Raw genomic sequence first — 16,999 nt, 5'->3', positions numbered from 1 at the left:
GCTTGCCGGAGGTAAAGGTGGTATGGACGTTGTCCCAACACTCAATACCTGAGGGAAGAAGGAGGGAGATTGGATCCACCTCTCGGATGGGAGGCAAGGGCTTCTCCTCCAGAGCATATTGAAAGGCAAGCTCTGCCACCTTATTGACGCATGGAGTCAAGGTGGTCTTGTCCATTAAGAACATCGTAAAGGAGCTTTTATGAGGCGTCAGCATGGTGTTAGTGCAGCCGATGTCATTCAAAAATCTGGCCCAAACAGATTGGGCTTGCTCCTTCGGGAAGATGACCGTCTCTTTGGGGACCTTGTCTAAACGGACTAAAGCTTCCTCGGTAAGTCTGGCATAACCATGAAATGGAAATGCCAGACCCGGAGGAAAGAATTCAAAGTCCTCTAGAGGACGAGTGCCAAGGCCCTCCAGAGTCAACATTCCGTCTGAGAACGGGGAATGAAGAGCCATCCGCCAGGGGTTGTTCTTGGCAAACGGCGGGAGCTTAGAGGCATCCGGTATGAGAGAGCTTTGGACTCTCTCCGGAGCTCCTTGCTCTAAAGCCCCAATTCTCTGACCGAAGTTAGAGAACATCGTGTCCATCCTCGACTGCATCTCCGAAACCAACTTTTCCTGCATCTCCGACACGATGCGGAGCATAGCTGATTCGGAAAGGCCCGGGCTAGCAGCAGGAGGGGCGGAAGGAACTCCCGGGTCGTGAGACTTAGAGGAGGAACCAGAGGTCTTTGAAGACGGGTTCGTACCATGTTTAGAGCCATGAGAAGTCTTATGAGGCTTGCGAGCTTTGGGTAAGGTCCTTGAAGTAGACTTATCCTTAGGGGGAACCGGGTATGAACGTTGAGACGAATCACGGTCCCCAGAAAATCCAAGAAAGGAAGAGCGATCAGAAGAAGAAGAAAGAGCGGGGCTGAGGATAGGAATCTCAGCGCCGGACACACCTGCCTCACTTACCACCCTACCTGTATCCGGCTCGTCTAGCAACATCGGTTCGACGTCCAGGTTCATGGAGGCAACATTGTCCTCCAGACCTCCGGGGGCGTCCGATGGATCTTGCTCTGGGTCGATGAGACCCGTTATAGTGGCATCAATGTGGGTAATGATGGAAGCTGCCACTTGCCTAGCCACAGCAGCTGAAGACTTGGCGTTGGGGTAAACCATGGTGCAGTAGTCCTCAGATAGGACGTACGGCCGCTTAGACTTTACATTCCGGGCAAACCCACCAATCCACACCTTCAGTGTGGCCCGAGCCGCAGACTTTTGCTCCGGGGATGCCTGAAATAATAGGGGGAATTATAAAAGGGAGACTCCCAATGGTCCTTCAAGACCATAGATATCTTACTAATAGTAAATAAAATAAGAAGGCAATATAGCCAACGGGACTCACCGAGTCAGATCCAAGGGTAGTGATGAGGTCGAAGCAAATCACACAGTTATCCGGGTGCCATACCACAACGTCTTCCAGTTGAACCCCACAAGGGGCGTGAGATCGGCAGACGGAGTGGCCACAAGGCTGGTGCAGAACAGCTGCACAGGCCGGCGTCAGACAATGCACCATCTGTAAAAAGAATAGTATATGAGAAACTGTAATTCTCTTAATTAGGGGCGGGTCTGGAGGACCCGGGCCTAACATAGGTCTAACACAAGATTAGAGCTTAACTGTACTATTCTTTAAATGGCCTAACATAGGTCTAACACAAGAAAAGAGCTTAACTGTACTATTCTGTTAAGTAGGGGTGGGTCCGGAGGACCCGGGCCTAACATAGGTCTAACAAAAGATTAGACTGTAAAAAATAAAAAATAAATTTTTTTTTTTTTTTTTTTTTTTTTTTTTTTTTTTTTTTTTTTTTTTTTTTTTTTAGGGGCGGGTCCGGCTAACGCAAGGTTAGAGCTTAACTGTAATATTATTACATAGGGACGGGACCGGGGGTCCCGGGCCTAAACATAAGTCTAACTTGAAACTAAAGTATAGCCATCCATTCCGGTCAAGCCGGGAGCATAAAAAAGGATGCAATAACAAGGAATTAAGACACATAGTGTCTGATTTCCCGGGGTGGGGTAGACCCCGGGCCGGGAAATAAAGGTATATTCAATACCAATTCCTTTTTAGAGACTCCGGGGTAGTGATCTGTCATATATAATCATCATAGGAAATGTTATAAAATAATAGGGGGGCGGAACTGTAACTAAGAACTGCCAATCGAACCCGGAGGGTTTCGTATAACATAAGCCAGAATGAAAAGTGAATATAAAATAGGGTGCACCGGGATCCAACTCTGTTGACCGGTGGCCAACCAGACTAGACAGAGACTAAACCGCCGGGCCACCCGGAGGACAAAGTCCATAAACACTTAACTACCCCCTCTAAAAGGAGGGAAGGCAACGGTCCCTTAGTGGAGGGGGGGAGAAGCCTAGCCTCCCACCTAGCTAGAGGGGGAGCGTGGGGGAGGATCACGTGATACGAGGCAGCAGGGCTACCAACTGACGATCCCCAACAGACAGATCAAACGGAGTAATGGCACAAATATTCATTATAATAATAATAATAGCGTTAAATATATGAATAAACACATAGAAAATTTTTGGGCAAGGCATGCAACATAAATAATTAAATCACAAAAGACACACCTGATGGCTAAAATAACATTGCCGCCTTAGCACGGTCGGCAGCCATAGCGATACGTAAATGATATCGGCCCAAAAATTAAACCACGAGGATTCTAAACGCTAAATAATGAATATTCACAATAACAAATAATATTTGATAATAAAAATAATACACATAGTAACACCGCAAGTGAAAATTAAAAGCTCTCAAAAACAGGAGTACCAACTGTAGTGAAATCAAGCAAGATCGGTATGAACGAAGAGAATAACTCCTATAATATAAATATTAAACGATCTAGATTGCTCAAAACACAGTAAAACCCAGCTTGGTACTTAACTTAGACGGTGTCTCCTGGGAAACCGACGAAGAAGCCATAATTCACTAGAAAATATCCAAAAATCGAGAGCACAAGAAAAATGCGGGTTACTGCACAAGTCGTGCTAAACGGAGTTGGGTTCTGAGCGGATGCATTGTAGTAGTACCGAGTGAGGTTGAACGGCTCTCCTCTATTGGGGTTCTCTGTCGTGGATTAATCTAAATAGTGCGGGACCTCTGGATTATACGCCCAATTTTATACCGACACCATTAGGTGAGCGAGCTAGTTAACCTAGCACTCCTTTACATTTTTTCTCTGGTATATTTAGCAGTAAATTACCTAAGAATAAGTGCTTAAATGGAGCTTATTCACTGGGCGGCACAGGTTCGAGCCCAGAAATATCATAGTTATATTAATGCAAGATAATATTCTAAATATATAGTTGTTCCGTAACCGAAATACAAACCTCGCTATTTACATAGGGTATTACTTTCAGCGTAGCTGAAATAACGAGCCATTAGATTTTTAACGAGGGTTAACTATCCCCGCGCTAGTTAGCAGGGGGTAGGGAAGGGGTAGCTTGCTACCCCTCCCCCCCCCACACACACTGGTGAGTTGTCCCACATCACATTTGGGTCGGACGAAGTACAGACGTGTCTGTCTTCGTCCTCGTTATTGACAGCCTTAATTTGTTTTTTTGCTTTTTCTAGTTCTGTGTGTTTGGGAGTTGGCTTCGACCATTATCATCGCTATGTGCAAGTGCCCTGGACTCGCTGGCCGCCCTTGTGGGACCTTCATGTCAGCGGAGGACACCGATCCTCACACCCTTTTCCCGCAGTGCCGAGGTCAACGGTGTGAGAGAGAGAATACTTGCAGTGAGTGTAGGGAGTGGTCTGCCTCCCAGTGGGAGAAGTTCGGCCGTCGGCATAAGAAGTAGTCCAAGAGAGACCGTTCTCCTTCAGGGGTAGCCTTCAAGAAGGAAGGCTCTAAGGACTCCTCTTCCGCCGCCCGAAGTGGTAGCGCAGGCCCTAGTGGTGTTTCCTGACCTTGGGGTGCGGGAAAGGGCGTTGCCTCCCTTAGCGTGGCAGCTCCCTCTTCTCCTCCGGGGGAGGATATTATGGATTTTAATGAATATGACCAAACTGTCTCTAATCATGATTTGTTCCAGCTTTGGGCTTCCTTGGGGCTTAAGGGCTCGCCCTCCAAGGAAGCCCTGTATGACCTGATCCAGCTGGGGGCTGCGGTCAAACAGTCACCGGTAATACCTGAGGTACTCCCTTCGGATATTGTCGACACTGTCTTGGCAGGGCCTTCCGACGGGTCTGGTCAAACCCTTGATGCTGCGCCTGTTGCGGACGTTGCTGAAGGCTCTCCTCCCCCCTCCGAACATCCTTCGAGGGGGGAGGGGAGTCCCACGGTCTCTCCTGCGGGCGGGTCTCCCCCTCGGGGGAGCGCGCTGACAGAGACTCCTCTTCGGAGGACTGATGACTTGGACGCCCGTCCTCGAGGTCGAATTCATCGGCCTCTCCGCAGCAGAGGACTTCCTTCTCCCTATAAGGGAGTTAGGAGGCGCCTCTTCGGATCGTCCTCACCTGCTCCTTCCTCTGATGAGGACCCTCCTCGTCAGAAGCAGACCATCACAGTATCGTCCCTTGACCTCTCCGCAGATCGTTCGCGATCTCCTTCGCCTACCAGATCTTCCGACCTGCCTTCTCCGTTCCTGGCTGCAGATGCGCTTTGGGCGCCTTCTCACCCTGTCATCCGACAGGCACCGATCCCTTCGGGGAAAAGGGACTCTACCCACGGTGTGGGTAAGTCCCTTGCGCGTCAGGGTTCCCCTGCGCGCCCAACTGCGCGTTCGCGTGCAGTAGCGCACAAGCGAAGCGCTCTCTAGAGTTACAGTCTTCGGACTCAACTCGCCACCGCTCTCCTGCTCGCCTTCTCACAGGTCTCCTGTGAATCAGCAGCGCTCTCATGTTCCTGATGTGCGCAAGGCACACCTTCGTTCTCCTGAGCGCCCTCGTTCTCCTGTGCGCAGATGCGCTACTACGCAGCCTGTTCCTGATGCGCGCCCAGCGCGCCAACGATCGCCACCGCGTCCACGATCGCCAGATCTGGACTTAAGCAAGGGTTCCATCCCGTCGCCTCGCCCTCGCGCCCCCTTCTGCTCCTGCGCAACAGCGCACGCGCTCTCCGGTGCGCCCATCTAGAGCTCCTGTACGCGAGCGTTCGCCTGCGCGTTATTCTCCTTCCATCTCTTCGGATGCGCACAGTAACATTACTACGCGCCAACAATCTCCTGCGCGCCCACGCAATCACTCGCCTGTGCGCAAATGCTCTCCTGAGCGCCAACGCCCTCTTCAGGCTGATCGCCCCAGTTCTCCGACTCGCCCGCGCGATAAATCGCATGTGCGCAGTCGTTCGCCTGACCGTGGTACGCACCGTCGTTCTCCGTTGCGTTTTCAGGAGTCCACGCGACATCGCTCGCCAACGCGCCAGCACTTGCCAACGCTCTCCGCCTGGCAAACGCTCGCCAAGTCGCTCGCGACATTACTCTCCCGAACATCGTCATTCTCCTACGCGCCGCCAGCGGTCGCCTAGTTTTTAGCGCACCCCTTCACATACGTGCACCTTCACGTGCGCGCCAACTTCCCGGCTCGCCAACGCGTCCCTTCGCCTGCGCGCCCACTCGCCAGCTCGCTCACGCGGCCACTCGCCAGCGTGCCCTTAAGCCCCCGTGCCCTCTCGCCCGCACATTCTTCTCCACGCGGCAATGCGCCTGCGCTTTGGAAATCGCATGCGCGCGATCCCTCAAATGCTCTTTCGCGCGAGCGCCGCCGCGATCCCCATTCTCGCAGGGATCATCAGCGTGGCCAACTGATAGGGACGCGGACTTCCAGATCTTCCTCTGGATCGCCACCGCGCAAGCGTAGGATTACCTACCAGGACCAGGACCAGGAAGGATCTATGGAGAGGTCCATGCAACATTCCTTTTCTTCTTTTCAGGCAGGCCCCGTGGTGTCCACTCGGAAGGGTCAAGAGATCCCCTTCCCTCCAGCAGGGATAACTGACACTGCGTCAGTTACCCGTCAGCCTTGGTTCCGTCACATAATGAACGCAGTGGTTCAGGCTGTGAAGCGTGCCCTCGTTGATTTGGGACTTAAACCAACGGCAGACTCATCCCCGCTGAAGAGAAGGAGAGGAGTGGACTTCGTGGTGACTTCTCCCTGGGAAAAGTTGGCTCCCAAGAGGTCCGTCAGGAAGGCTCCTTCCCCTTCGCGGTCGGTTTCTCCTTCTCCCGTGGACGAGGTTTTTCCATCCTCAGGAGAGTCCAGTGAGGCAGGGGTGTCTCCCACACCACCAATGGGAGAAACCCCTCCTCTTAGGAGAGAAACTTCTCGCGAGGAAGCTCCCTTCCGGACATCTTTGCTGGAGTCCTGTATTCCTCCTAGAAGGGAGCCCAAGGACTCCCAGACGATTCCTAATCGTCATCCAGGATCCGTCCAGAGCCAACCAGACCCCGGCAGAACGTCCACGTGTCTCCCCAAGATGAGCCTTTGGGGACCGGAGACTTAACTGCCAGTCCGCAAGGAGGAGACCAGTTCGAGTCAGAACACGCTTTCTGGCAGGTCCTAAGCATGATGAGGCAACTCAACAAGTTTAAGGACCCGGAGACTGCCCCTCGAGATGGCAAGGATACGGTGCTAGACCAAGTCTACGGCACCCAGAAACCCCCTAAGACCACCGCAGCTTTGCCTTGGTCCAAAGGGGTGAAGGGGGCCAGGGACAGGGTCGAAGCCCAGCTCTCCGAGCTCGCCTCCTCCGGTCGTTCTTCTGCCGGGCACAAACTCCTCCCGCCTCCTCGAGTACATCAGAGGAGGTACTTCAAGATCATGGGGGAGTCCAGTATGGCTCTTCCACTTCACCATTCTGTGGAAGAGCTGACCAGGGGAACTTCTCTCGAGAAGTTCTCCACTCGGCAGGTAACATTCTCGGCGTCAGAGATCCTGAGCCTAGAGAAGGTCGTGAAGAGTGCCATGCAGGCAACTTCGTGGCTGGACATTTGGCTGGGATCTCTGGGCATCCTATTGCGCTCTGAGGATCTGTCCAAGGAGAGCAATAGGAAGGCCTTGGAGACCTTCCTCCTCTCGGGCACGCGTTCGATCGAGTTCCTCGCTCACCAGGTTACTAACCTGTGGGCTAAATCGATCCTCAAGCGTCACGACGCAGTGACCGAGAGGTTCCATCCGAAGGTCCCCGCCGTGGATGTCTGTAGGCTCAGGCACTCCTCCATCAATGGGAGAGATCTGCTTGAGCCCAAGGAGATAGAACGAACTGGTGCGAGGTGGAGGAGATCAAATCAGGATTCTCTCCTCCAGAGGGCCCTTACATCTCGGCCCTACAAGCCTCCAGCGCCTCAACAGCAACAGCAGCCTTGCAAGACACCGAAGCAGGCTCCGGCAGCTAAGACAGGGGTGTCTAAGCCGCAGCCCTTTCAAACTAAGGACATTAGGCGCAGCAAGTCCTCTAGAGAAGGAAAGAATCCTAGGGGCAGCGGCCGTGGCCGCAAGCGCTAGGATCGGCAATCCCCCTGCGTGTCCACCTGTGGGGGGATGCCTAAAAAGTTGCGTGCACAGGTGGCAGCAACTTGGGGCCGATTCTTGGACGGTCTCCGTGATCGGCCAAGGTTATCGCGTCCCATTCACGACATCTCTACCTCCCCTGACAGCGAATCCAGTGTCGCTGAACTCCTATGCCATGGGATCGGCAAAGGGGTTAGCCCTTCGGGCAGAAGTCGAGACCATGCTCAAGGATGCTCTCCAAGAGGTCGACGACGGCTCCCCAGGCTTCTTCAGTCGACTTTCTTGTAAAGAAGGCGTCTGGAGGCAGGAGACCGGTCATCGACCTCTCAGCCCTGAACAAGTTTGTCAAACAAACTTCGTTCAGCATGGAGACAGCGGACACAGTCAGACTTGCAGTGAGACCGCAAGACTTCATGTGCACACTAGATCTGAAGGACGCGTACTTCCAGATCCCAATCCATCCGTCTTCCAGGAAGTACTTGAGATTCAGCCTAGACAGCAAGATCTACAAGTTCAAGGTGCTGTGTTTCGGTCTCTCCACAGCAGCTCAGGTGTTCACCAGAGTGTTCACACTGATTTCGTCTTGGGCGCACAGGAACGGCATACGTCTCCTCCGTTATCTGGACGACTGGCTGATCCTGGCAGACTTGGAGTCGACCCTTCTTCGACACCGGGACAGGCTTCTGGAGATTTGCCAAGATCTGGGGATCATGGTAAATCTCGAGAAGTCTTCTCTGCTTCCAACACAACGACTGGTATATCTAGGCATGATATTAGACACCGATCTCCACAAAGCCTTTCCATCAGACGACAGGATAGCAAGGCTGAGGAGGGTCGCAGAACCTTTCCTCAGGCGGGAAGAGCTTTCAGCCCAATCATGGTTACGTCTCCTAGGCCACCTATCCTCCATGGCACGTCTAGTTCCGAACGGCCGCCTCAAGATAAGATCCCTGCAATGGCAGTCAAAGTCCCGGTGGAATCAAGGCTCCGATTCTCCGGACTTTCTGGTTCCTATAGGTTCCATGGAACTGACAGACCTTCGATGGTGGCTGAACGACGAGAACCTTCGAAAGGGAGTGGATCTTCTCGTCCTCCCCCAAATTTGACTCTGTTTTCGGACGCGTCAAAAGAAGGGTGGGGGGGGAGGCCACATTCTGAACCAAAGGATCTCAGGCCTTTGGTCAGAATCAGAAAAGTACCTCCACATCAACCTGCTAGAAATGAAGGCCGTTTTCCTGGCTCTTCAACAGTTCCAACGGACCCTGGCGGGCCACTCCGTAGTGGTGATGAGCGACAACACCACGGTAGTGGCTTACATCAACAAGCAGGGAGGTACCTTTTCTCAACAGCTATCCCATCTTGCAGTAGAGATTCTGAGATGGTCCGAAATCCACTCGATAACACTTTCGGCTCGCTTCATTCCTGGCAAGAGGAATGTGCTCGTAGACAGTCTGAGGAGAGCGACGCAGATAGTGAGTACTGAGTGGTCTTTGGATCCTCATATAGCCAACAAAGTCCTGACTTTGTGGGGTTCCCGACAGTAGATCTGTTCGCGACAGCCTTGAATTTCAAGCTGCCCCTGTACTGCTCTCCAGTCCCGGACCCCAAGGCTCTCTGGCAAGATGCTTTTCAACAGAGGTGGGACAACATCGACGTTTAAGCCTTCCCACCATTCCGTCTGATGAGAAGGGTGCTCAACAAGACCAGACTATCGGTCAATCTCTCCATGACTCTAATAGCTCCGCTATGGCATCACGCGGAATGGTTCCCGGACCTTCTGCAGCTCCTAACGGAGCTTCCGAGAGAACTCCCCCACGACACAAGCTACTCAGACAACCACATTGCAACATCTTCCACAAAGCCGTAGCTTCGCTTCGGCTTCACGCCTGGAGACTATCCAGCGTCTCCTTACGGAGAGAGGATTTTCGCAACAGGTTGCGGACAGGATGTCTCGCCACCTGCGCGAGTCCTCTATCGGAGTCTACCAGGCGAAGTGGAAAGTCTTCTGTGGTTGGTGTCGTGGGAGGGGTATCTCTCCACTCGATGCCACTATTCCAGCAATAGCGGAGTTCCTCGTGTATTTATGGAAGGAAATGCGCCTTTCGGTCTCGGCGGTGAAAGGCTATCGTTCAGCCTTAAGCCTGGCTTTTAGGCTGTAAGGAGTGGACATTTCCTCTTCGTTAGAACTTTCCCTACTCATACGCAGCTATGAACTTACCTGCCCTCAGTCAGAAGTAAGACCTCCTCCTTGGAACATGGTTCAGGTCCTCAGGGCTCTGAAGAGAGCTCCGTTTGAACCATTACGCCAGGCCTCTGATCGCCACCTGTCTTGGAAGACTGCTTTCCTACTCGCTTTGGCCTCGGCCAAGCGAGTCAGTGAACTTCATGGTCTTTCTTACGACGTCGCCCATTCAAGGGGATGGGGGGAGGTAGCGTTCAGGTTCGTCCCTAAGTTTGTTGCCAAGAATCAGAACCCTGGGGTGTCGGACCCTAGGTTCGACTCCTTCGGGGTAACGAGTCTTCGTTTTGTAACAAGTGACCCAGATCATCTGTTACTTTGCCCAGTGAGGAGTCTGAGGCGCTACTTGAAAAGAACAGCTGCAGTCCGTCCTCATGTGCAAGCGTTATTCGTGAGCACAGGAAGGACGAAGAGGAGGGTCACCAAGAACACCATCTCGGCCTGGATTCGGAAGGTTATTCAGCACGCCTTGAATCCTGACCCTCCTCCGTCACGTTGCCCTAGAGCGCACGATGTCGGGCATCGCTACGTCCCTGGCCTTCAAGAGAAATTTCTGTGACGCAGGTCTTACTAGCTGGGGTCTGGAAGCGCCAAACAATCTTCACAGCCCACTACCTGCAGGACGTGACCCATAGGAGCCTCGATACCTTCTCTATTGGCCCTGTGGTGGCTGCACAACAGCTGGTCTAACCTCAGGCTCCTTAATGGACAGGTAGCAGAAGGTTGGGGGAATTGTTACCCGGTTTTAGTCTGCGTGATTGAAAGAGTTATGTCTGGCCCTTACTTTTTTCTTCATTCTCCCCTCTTTTGGGGAAAGCAGCATCCTGGTCTCTGCATAGATGACCTCAACCTCTGCAGGTACACCATGCTCCCTTGGGCTCCTAGTATTAGCTGTAATACTGTTTGCGTCCCCCATACCCTAACGAGGTGGTATTGGGAACGTCCTAGCCTAGATTTCCATCTAAAGAGTTCCAGGTCAACTTCCTAGGACGAGTCACAACTTCCTCCACACACAAGCTTATGTAGGCCGCACATTCGTCGCAAGCAATGAACGTGCGAGGTGCAGGGACCCCCTTTCTCGAGTGCTGCTCACTCGGATTTCGAGTCCCCGGGTAAAGCCAAAGCAGTAAGGCTGGGGACTTTCCGCCCTTCCTAAGGGGTAAGTCACCCTATGTAAATAGCGTGGTTTGTATTTCGGTTACGGAACAAATGACAAATTTGGAGATAATTTGTATTTTTCCCAACCATACAAATCATTGCTATTTACTCATATTTGCCCGCCAGTCCTGCCCCCCCAGTCAAGTCCTACCTCTAAGTGAAGTGAGACAACTCACCAGTGTGTGGGGGTGGGAGGGGTAGCAAGCAACCCCTTCCCTACCCCCCCGCTAACTAGCGCGGGGGTAGTTAACCCTCTTTAAAAATCTAATGGCTCGTCACTTCAGGTACGCTGAAAGTAATACCCATGTAAATAGCTAAGGTTTGTATGGTTAGGAAAAATACAAATTATCTCCGAATTTGTCATCCTACCACTATCCTAGACTTATCTGATATACCCTAGAACTTCCTATGCAGCCAACATAACTTCCTTACACGGCTACCGAATCTTTATCATAGAACATAGCATACTGCTCTTTCCATCTTCAATACTGGTTCCTTACAAAAGTAAAGTATTAATGGTCACAAAATTAAACTGTAAACTTCTCTTTGTAATAAGGAATTTTTTCATGATATTTTTCATGGTTGATGGGATTTGTATTTTTAAAAAATTTTCTAGTTTTTCAATATAGAAAAAAAATCAGTTAAGTATCAACCTTTACAACATTAGAGGTTGAAAATAGGCTTTGTTCCGTAATCGAAATACAAACCACGCTATTTACATAGGGTTTACTTTCGGCGTAGCTGAAAATGACGAGCCATTAGATTTTTAACGAGGGTTAACTACCCCCGCGCTAGTTAGCAAGGGGGTAGGGGAAGGGGTAGCTTGCTACCCCTCTCCCCCACACACCGGTGAATTGTCTCACTTCACTTTTGGCTCGGATGATGAGCAGACGTGTCAGTCTTTCGTCCTCGCTTTTGACAGCCTTAATCTGTTTTTTCTTTTTCTCAGACTGTGTGTGTTTGGAAGTTGGCCTCTACCTTCATCGCTATTATGCGCAAATACCCTGGACTCTCCGGCTGCCCCTGTGGAACCTTCATGTCGGCGGTCGAGACGGATCCTCACACCCTTTGCCCGCAGTGTCGAGGTCAACGGTGTGCTAGAGACTTAACTTGTAGTGAGTGCAGGGAGTGGTCTACCTCCCAGTGGGAGAGGTTTGCCCGGCGGCATAAGAAGAAGTCCAAGAGAGACCTTTCTCCTTCAAAGGCTGCCTTGAAGAAGGAAGGCTCCAAAGACTCTTCTTCCGCCGCCTGAACCTCCTCCAAAGCTCCCACTCGGTCGGCCTCTCGTGAGAGACCGTCGAGTGGTTGCGTAGGCCATTGTTGTTTCCCGACCTTGGGGTGCGGAAGAGGGCGTTGCCTCCCATAGCGGGACAGCTCCCCCTCCTTCTCCGGGGGAGGATTTTGATTCTCATTATGATGATGACCATGCTGTATCTAATGATGATCTCTTTCAGCTTTGGGCTTCCTTGGGGCTTAAGGGCTTGCCCTCCAAGGAAGCCCTGTTTGACCTTATCCAGTTGGGGGCTGCTGTCAAACAATCGCCGGTTATAGCAAAGGTAGACCCTCTGTCTATTGTCGACGTGGTTGTGGCAGAGGCTTCCGACGAGTCTGGTTAAACCTCTGCTGCTGCTGCTGTTGTTGCGGACGTTGCTGAAGGCTCAGCCTCCCCTTCCGAACATCCTTCGAAGGGGAAGTTGAGTCCCACGGTCTCTCCTGCGGGTGTGTCTCCTCCTCGGGGGAGCGCACTGACAGAGACTCCTCTTCGGAGGACCGACGATGTGGATGACCTTCCTCGAGGCCACCTTCACCGTAAGGCTTGTCCTCCTCTTCGCCATAGGGGCCTCCCTTCTCCCTTTAAGGGAGTTAACCTGTTAACCGTCTCCAACGTCAAATGCCGTCCTCCATTTTCTTTGCGCAACCGCACTTGATGGCATATGACGTCCACCACTTTAGAAGATATTTTCAAGGTGCCTTTGACGGCATATCACGCTCATACGTATAGAAAACGAAAAGAACATCGTCTGGCAACACCCTCGCCAAATCTGGTAATCATTGGCAACTGCGTTCACTTGATACAACGTTTAATACAACTGTTTCTTCATTACGCATTTGGCGTTCGGCTGAGACGGGTCTCCTATATTTTTCTCATCTCCCCGCTACCCTTCACAATGACCGCTCGTAAAAAAATTATGCTATCAGAGGAGGAAATACGATTTATGATTGAGGAAAGTACTGATGGTTCAAGATGAGGAATAAATAGAACTGGAATATGAGAGGAGCAAAGAGATGAATGTCCCCCTTTGTGTTTTTTTTTTTCTTTTCTCTTCCTTGATGTCGGCTATCTCCCATAATGGGGGGAAAGTGACATGGTATATAGATAGAATAGGAATACAAAATAATAAATATGTTTTGTTCATGATTAAAATAAAAGTTTATTTGCAATTTTCTTTATTTCCTCAGATATTTTCTACGTAATTTGTTCATTATTTCAACAATGACTGAATTTGTATATTTATGCCAAAGAAAATAAGAAAATAAATACAAAAAATCATAAAACAAAAGTAAACAAGTTCATAAGAAATGAATAATACAAAAATATAAGAAATCATGCATTTTTTTTTACCTAATTTCATTATTTCAACAATAACTAAATGAGTATATTTATAAAAAAAAAAAAAAAAATAAGAAAAGAAATACAAAAAAATAATAAATAAAAGTAAACAAGTTCACAAAAAATGAATAATAAAAAGAAATGCATCAAGAAGATGAGACCGCATGGTCTAAGCTTAAGCGTCAATCCGCTGGATAGGGGGGTGACGCTCACAAAGCGAAAACGGTCAGGGAGAGGGACGGTTAACAGGTTAAGAGGCGCCTCTTTGAGTCATCTCCGCCGCCTTCCCCTGCAGAGGATTCTTCTCGTCGGGAGCAGACCGTAGCAGCCACGACCTTGGACCTCTCCGCAGATCGCTCGCGATCTCCTACTCCTGCCAGACCTTCCAGTCCTTCCGGCCTACCTTCACCCCTGGTTGCAGATGCGCAGCAGGCGCCTTCTCACCCTGTCATCCAACGGGCACCGGTCCCTTCGGGGCAAAGGGATGTCTCCCACGGTGTGGGTAATTCCCTTGCGCGTCAGGGTTCCCCTGTGCGCTCAGCTGCGCGTTTGTGTGCAGTAGCACACATGCGCTCTCCTGAGTTGCAGCCGTCAGACTCCCCTCGCCAGCGCTCTCCTGCTCGTCAACGCTCTCCTGCTTGCCAGCGCTCGCCTGCTAGCCGTCAGCGCTCTTCTATTCCTGCTGCGCGCCAGGCGCGTCATCGGTCTCCTGAGCGCACACGATCTCCTGCTCGTCAGTGCGCACCTGGTTCCTGATGCGCTCCCTGCGCGCCACCGCTTGCCCACGCTCCCTAGATCTTCGGATCTGGACGCAGGCAAGGACCTTACTCCTTCGCCTCGCCCTCACAGCGCGCACGCTCCCCGGTGCGCACTTTAAGAGTTCCTGCACGCCCGCGCGCCCAAGAGTCTTCCTCTTCTGAGCCCGACTGCGAGCGTTCACCCTGGCGCGTTTCCTCGCCATCTGATCCCGCGCCCCAGCTGACTGCGTGTCGACACCCTCCTGAGCGCCCGCGCGATCCTTCACCTGTGCGCAAGCATTCACCAACGCGCCAGCGCCCATGACTCGGATCGTCACAGGTCTCCGACGTGCACACGCGCTAAATCGCCTGTGCGCGGTCGATCGCCTGCATGTACTACGCGCCATTGTTCGCCAACGCGCGCCATCGCTTGCCGACGCGCTATCGCTCGCCCACGCGCTATCGCTCGCCCACGCACCGTCGATCTCCTGCGCTTCATCGTTCTCCTGACCGACAGCGATCTCCTCTACCCTCGTGCGCTAATTCAGCTGCGCACCCTCGCGCGTTTATCTCCGCGCGAATGTGCGCCCGCGCTCCAGCAGCCACCCGCGCGCGATCCCCTGAATGCTCCATCGCGCGACCCCCATTCTCGCCGGGTTCCGCAGCTCGTGCCTGCGACAGGGACGCTTACTTCTAGATCGCCATCAGGCATTGTGGGAGGGATTTCGGCCAATAGCGTATCGGCATCTTAGTGACGCCGACCAATGGCAGACCAGCTTCTTAATGACGTATGCACTGATGTATGAGCGTGGTGGTAGGCAAGTAACTCGCACATCCGTATGCGTAAAAACCGCCAAGTATGAATTTTGAAATTCGATGCCGTAAGGTGGGAAAAATGCTGTAATGAGGGGACAAATAAACATTGTATTCCACACCGTAACGTGAAAAAAACGTAAGCTGGGGACGCCGTATCCCGGGGGTCCTACTGAATCTCACCAGTGTGCGAAAGAGGTTTTGCGATAAGGAAAGTTGACAGAAGAGCGCTCATTCGAAGTTTGTGAGAAGTGACGATGCTGATGGTAAGCAGGAAGGGATGCACATCTTGAACTATCGCACTTACTGCGAGGAGAACCACTGTTGCAGGCAAAGCCAAAGATATCCAAAGGTGAGCGGGCTTAACATTGAGCTTGCGAGGAGAGAGCTTTTTATGCTCAAGCTTAGGAGAATTGCTGCAGGTGGATCTCTATGAAGTTCTAGTACAGTAGTCCATTTGGAAGATCTTGTAGATGAGGAGGGTAACTATGAGAAGACTGCCTATTAGAGGACAATATGCAGCCAACCTGCAGAGGGAGGAGAACCTGAGGGGCTCTCTCCAAAGAGCAAGAACGCTAGCGAGAAGGGTGATGAGCTGCTGCCATTGATGAAGCCTTTTCGGGAGGAGGTTAGGATGGTGGAAGCCCCTCTCTCATAGCTTCGCCTGAAGGAGTTGGAATGGCAACCGACTTCTCCTGAAGAGATATATCTGGGTTGATATCCTGCACAGGGCACATCCTAGTGCTGAAGGTTGTCCACCAAAGGGGATCCCTAGATGTAGAGAGATGGCCACAGCACTCGTAACACATCCGCGTTCTTACAAAGAAAAACTCTCACTGAAGATAAGACAGTTTCTTTAGGGGAAACCGCATTTTCACCTTGTCCAAGAGTTGAGTGCCACCACTCTAGCACGAGATCCTCCCAGAGGAAGCCATCTGAGAAGAGTCAGAGTGAAGAGTCCACGGGGAAGAAGAAACAGGCCTGGCCTTTTTTCCAACTTTAAGGATTGAGTCCCTGAAGATGGAGCATCCTTCTTTTCCTTATTTCTTCTTCCTCCTTCCTCCTGCTAAACTTCACCCACTGGGAGGATAGTCACTCATCACAAGGCGACACCTCTGCAGGCCAGGCAAACCGAATGAAGGTCAACAACAATGCCACTCATAAAAGTGCCGCAGGTAGAAGGCAGTATCGCATGGCATGTCCGCATAACAGGCATGATGTAACACAGATGCATGCTGAAGAGAAAAAGCAAAATTAGAAAAATTTCTTCCATAAAAATTCCAGTCAGAGAGAGAGGGGGTTGTTTACATTCTCCGATGGCTGAAATCAAAACAGTTGGCTGTGAGCCGGTCTACTCCCCCGTTGCCGATAGGTAAACTACCTACCAGTTGTTTACACCTTGTTAACTTCGACTTCTAATTCCAGCTTTTCTGTTTTATCCAAAGATAAAGAACAATGGTTTGCATTTGTTTAGGAACAATCAAATTGTTAGTGTTAGGTAAAGTATGTAACTAATATAATAATGAAGAGGTATTTAAAATTTCTTTTTTCTTTCATTCGATACCCCACCTCCAATAGTGTGTAGGTGTCAGAAATACGAACATCCGGGAAGGATCATAGAAATAAATGGAAGTAATAAAAAAATTTTTATCGTCGCCTGATGTTCGAATAATTGCCGTTTTAGAAACATCCCTGCCTGGCAATCTGCTGAAATGGGGTCGAGATCATCTCGAGGTCTGTAGTTTCTTGCAGTGTCTACAACCTCTCCATCATTGTGACCTAAGGATAGGGGTTTGGGGGAGAACCTGTAGGTCTGCTTGTTGTGTCATCAGCAGTCATTACCTGGCCATCCCTGGTCCTAGCTTGGGTGAAGACGGAAAGACAAAAGCATGTGCAACTTACGCCGTGATTATTACCATTAGTCCCTAGA

The 16,999-nt window shown here is 51.1% G+C and overlaps 1 long non-coding RNA gene across 1 annotated transcript in view; it reads left to right on the top strand.

Annotated features, from left to right (window-relative positions):
- Window positions 1-16,999, top strand: part of LOC137647252 (uncharacterized) — a 188,585-nt gene that overhangs the window by 153,968 nt on the left and 17,618 nt on the right. The gene's annotated exons all lie outside the window — the stretch shown is intronic.

This window comes from Palaemon carinicauda, chromosome 9, assembly GCF_036898095.1.
Source record: "Palaemon carinicauda isolate YSFRI2023 chromosome 9, ASM3689809v2, whole genome shotgun sequence".
Classification (NCBI taxonomy): Eukaryota; Metazoa; Arthropoda; class Malacostraca; order Decapoda; family Palaemonidae; genus Palaemon; species Palaemon carinicauda.
This window is presented reverse-complemented; position numbering and strand designations above follow the sequence as displayed.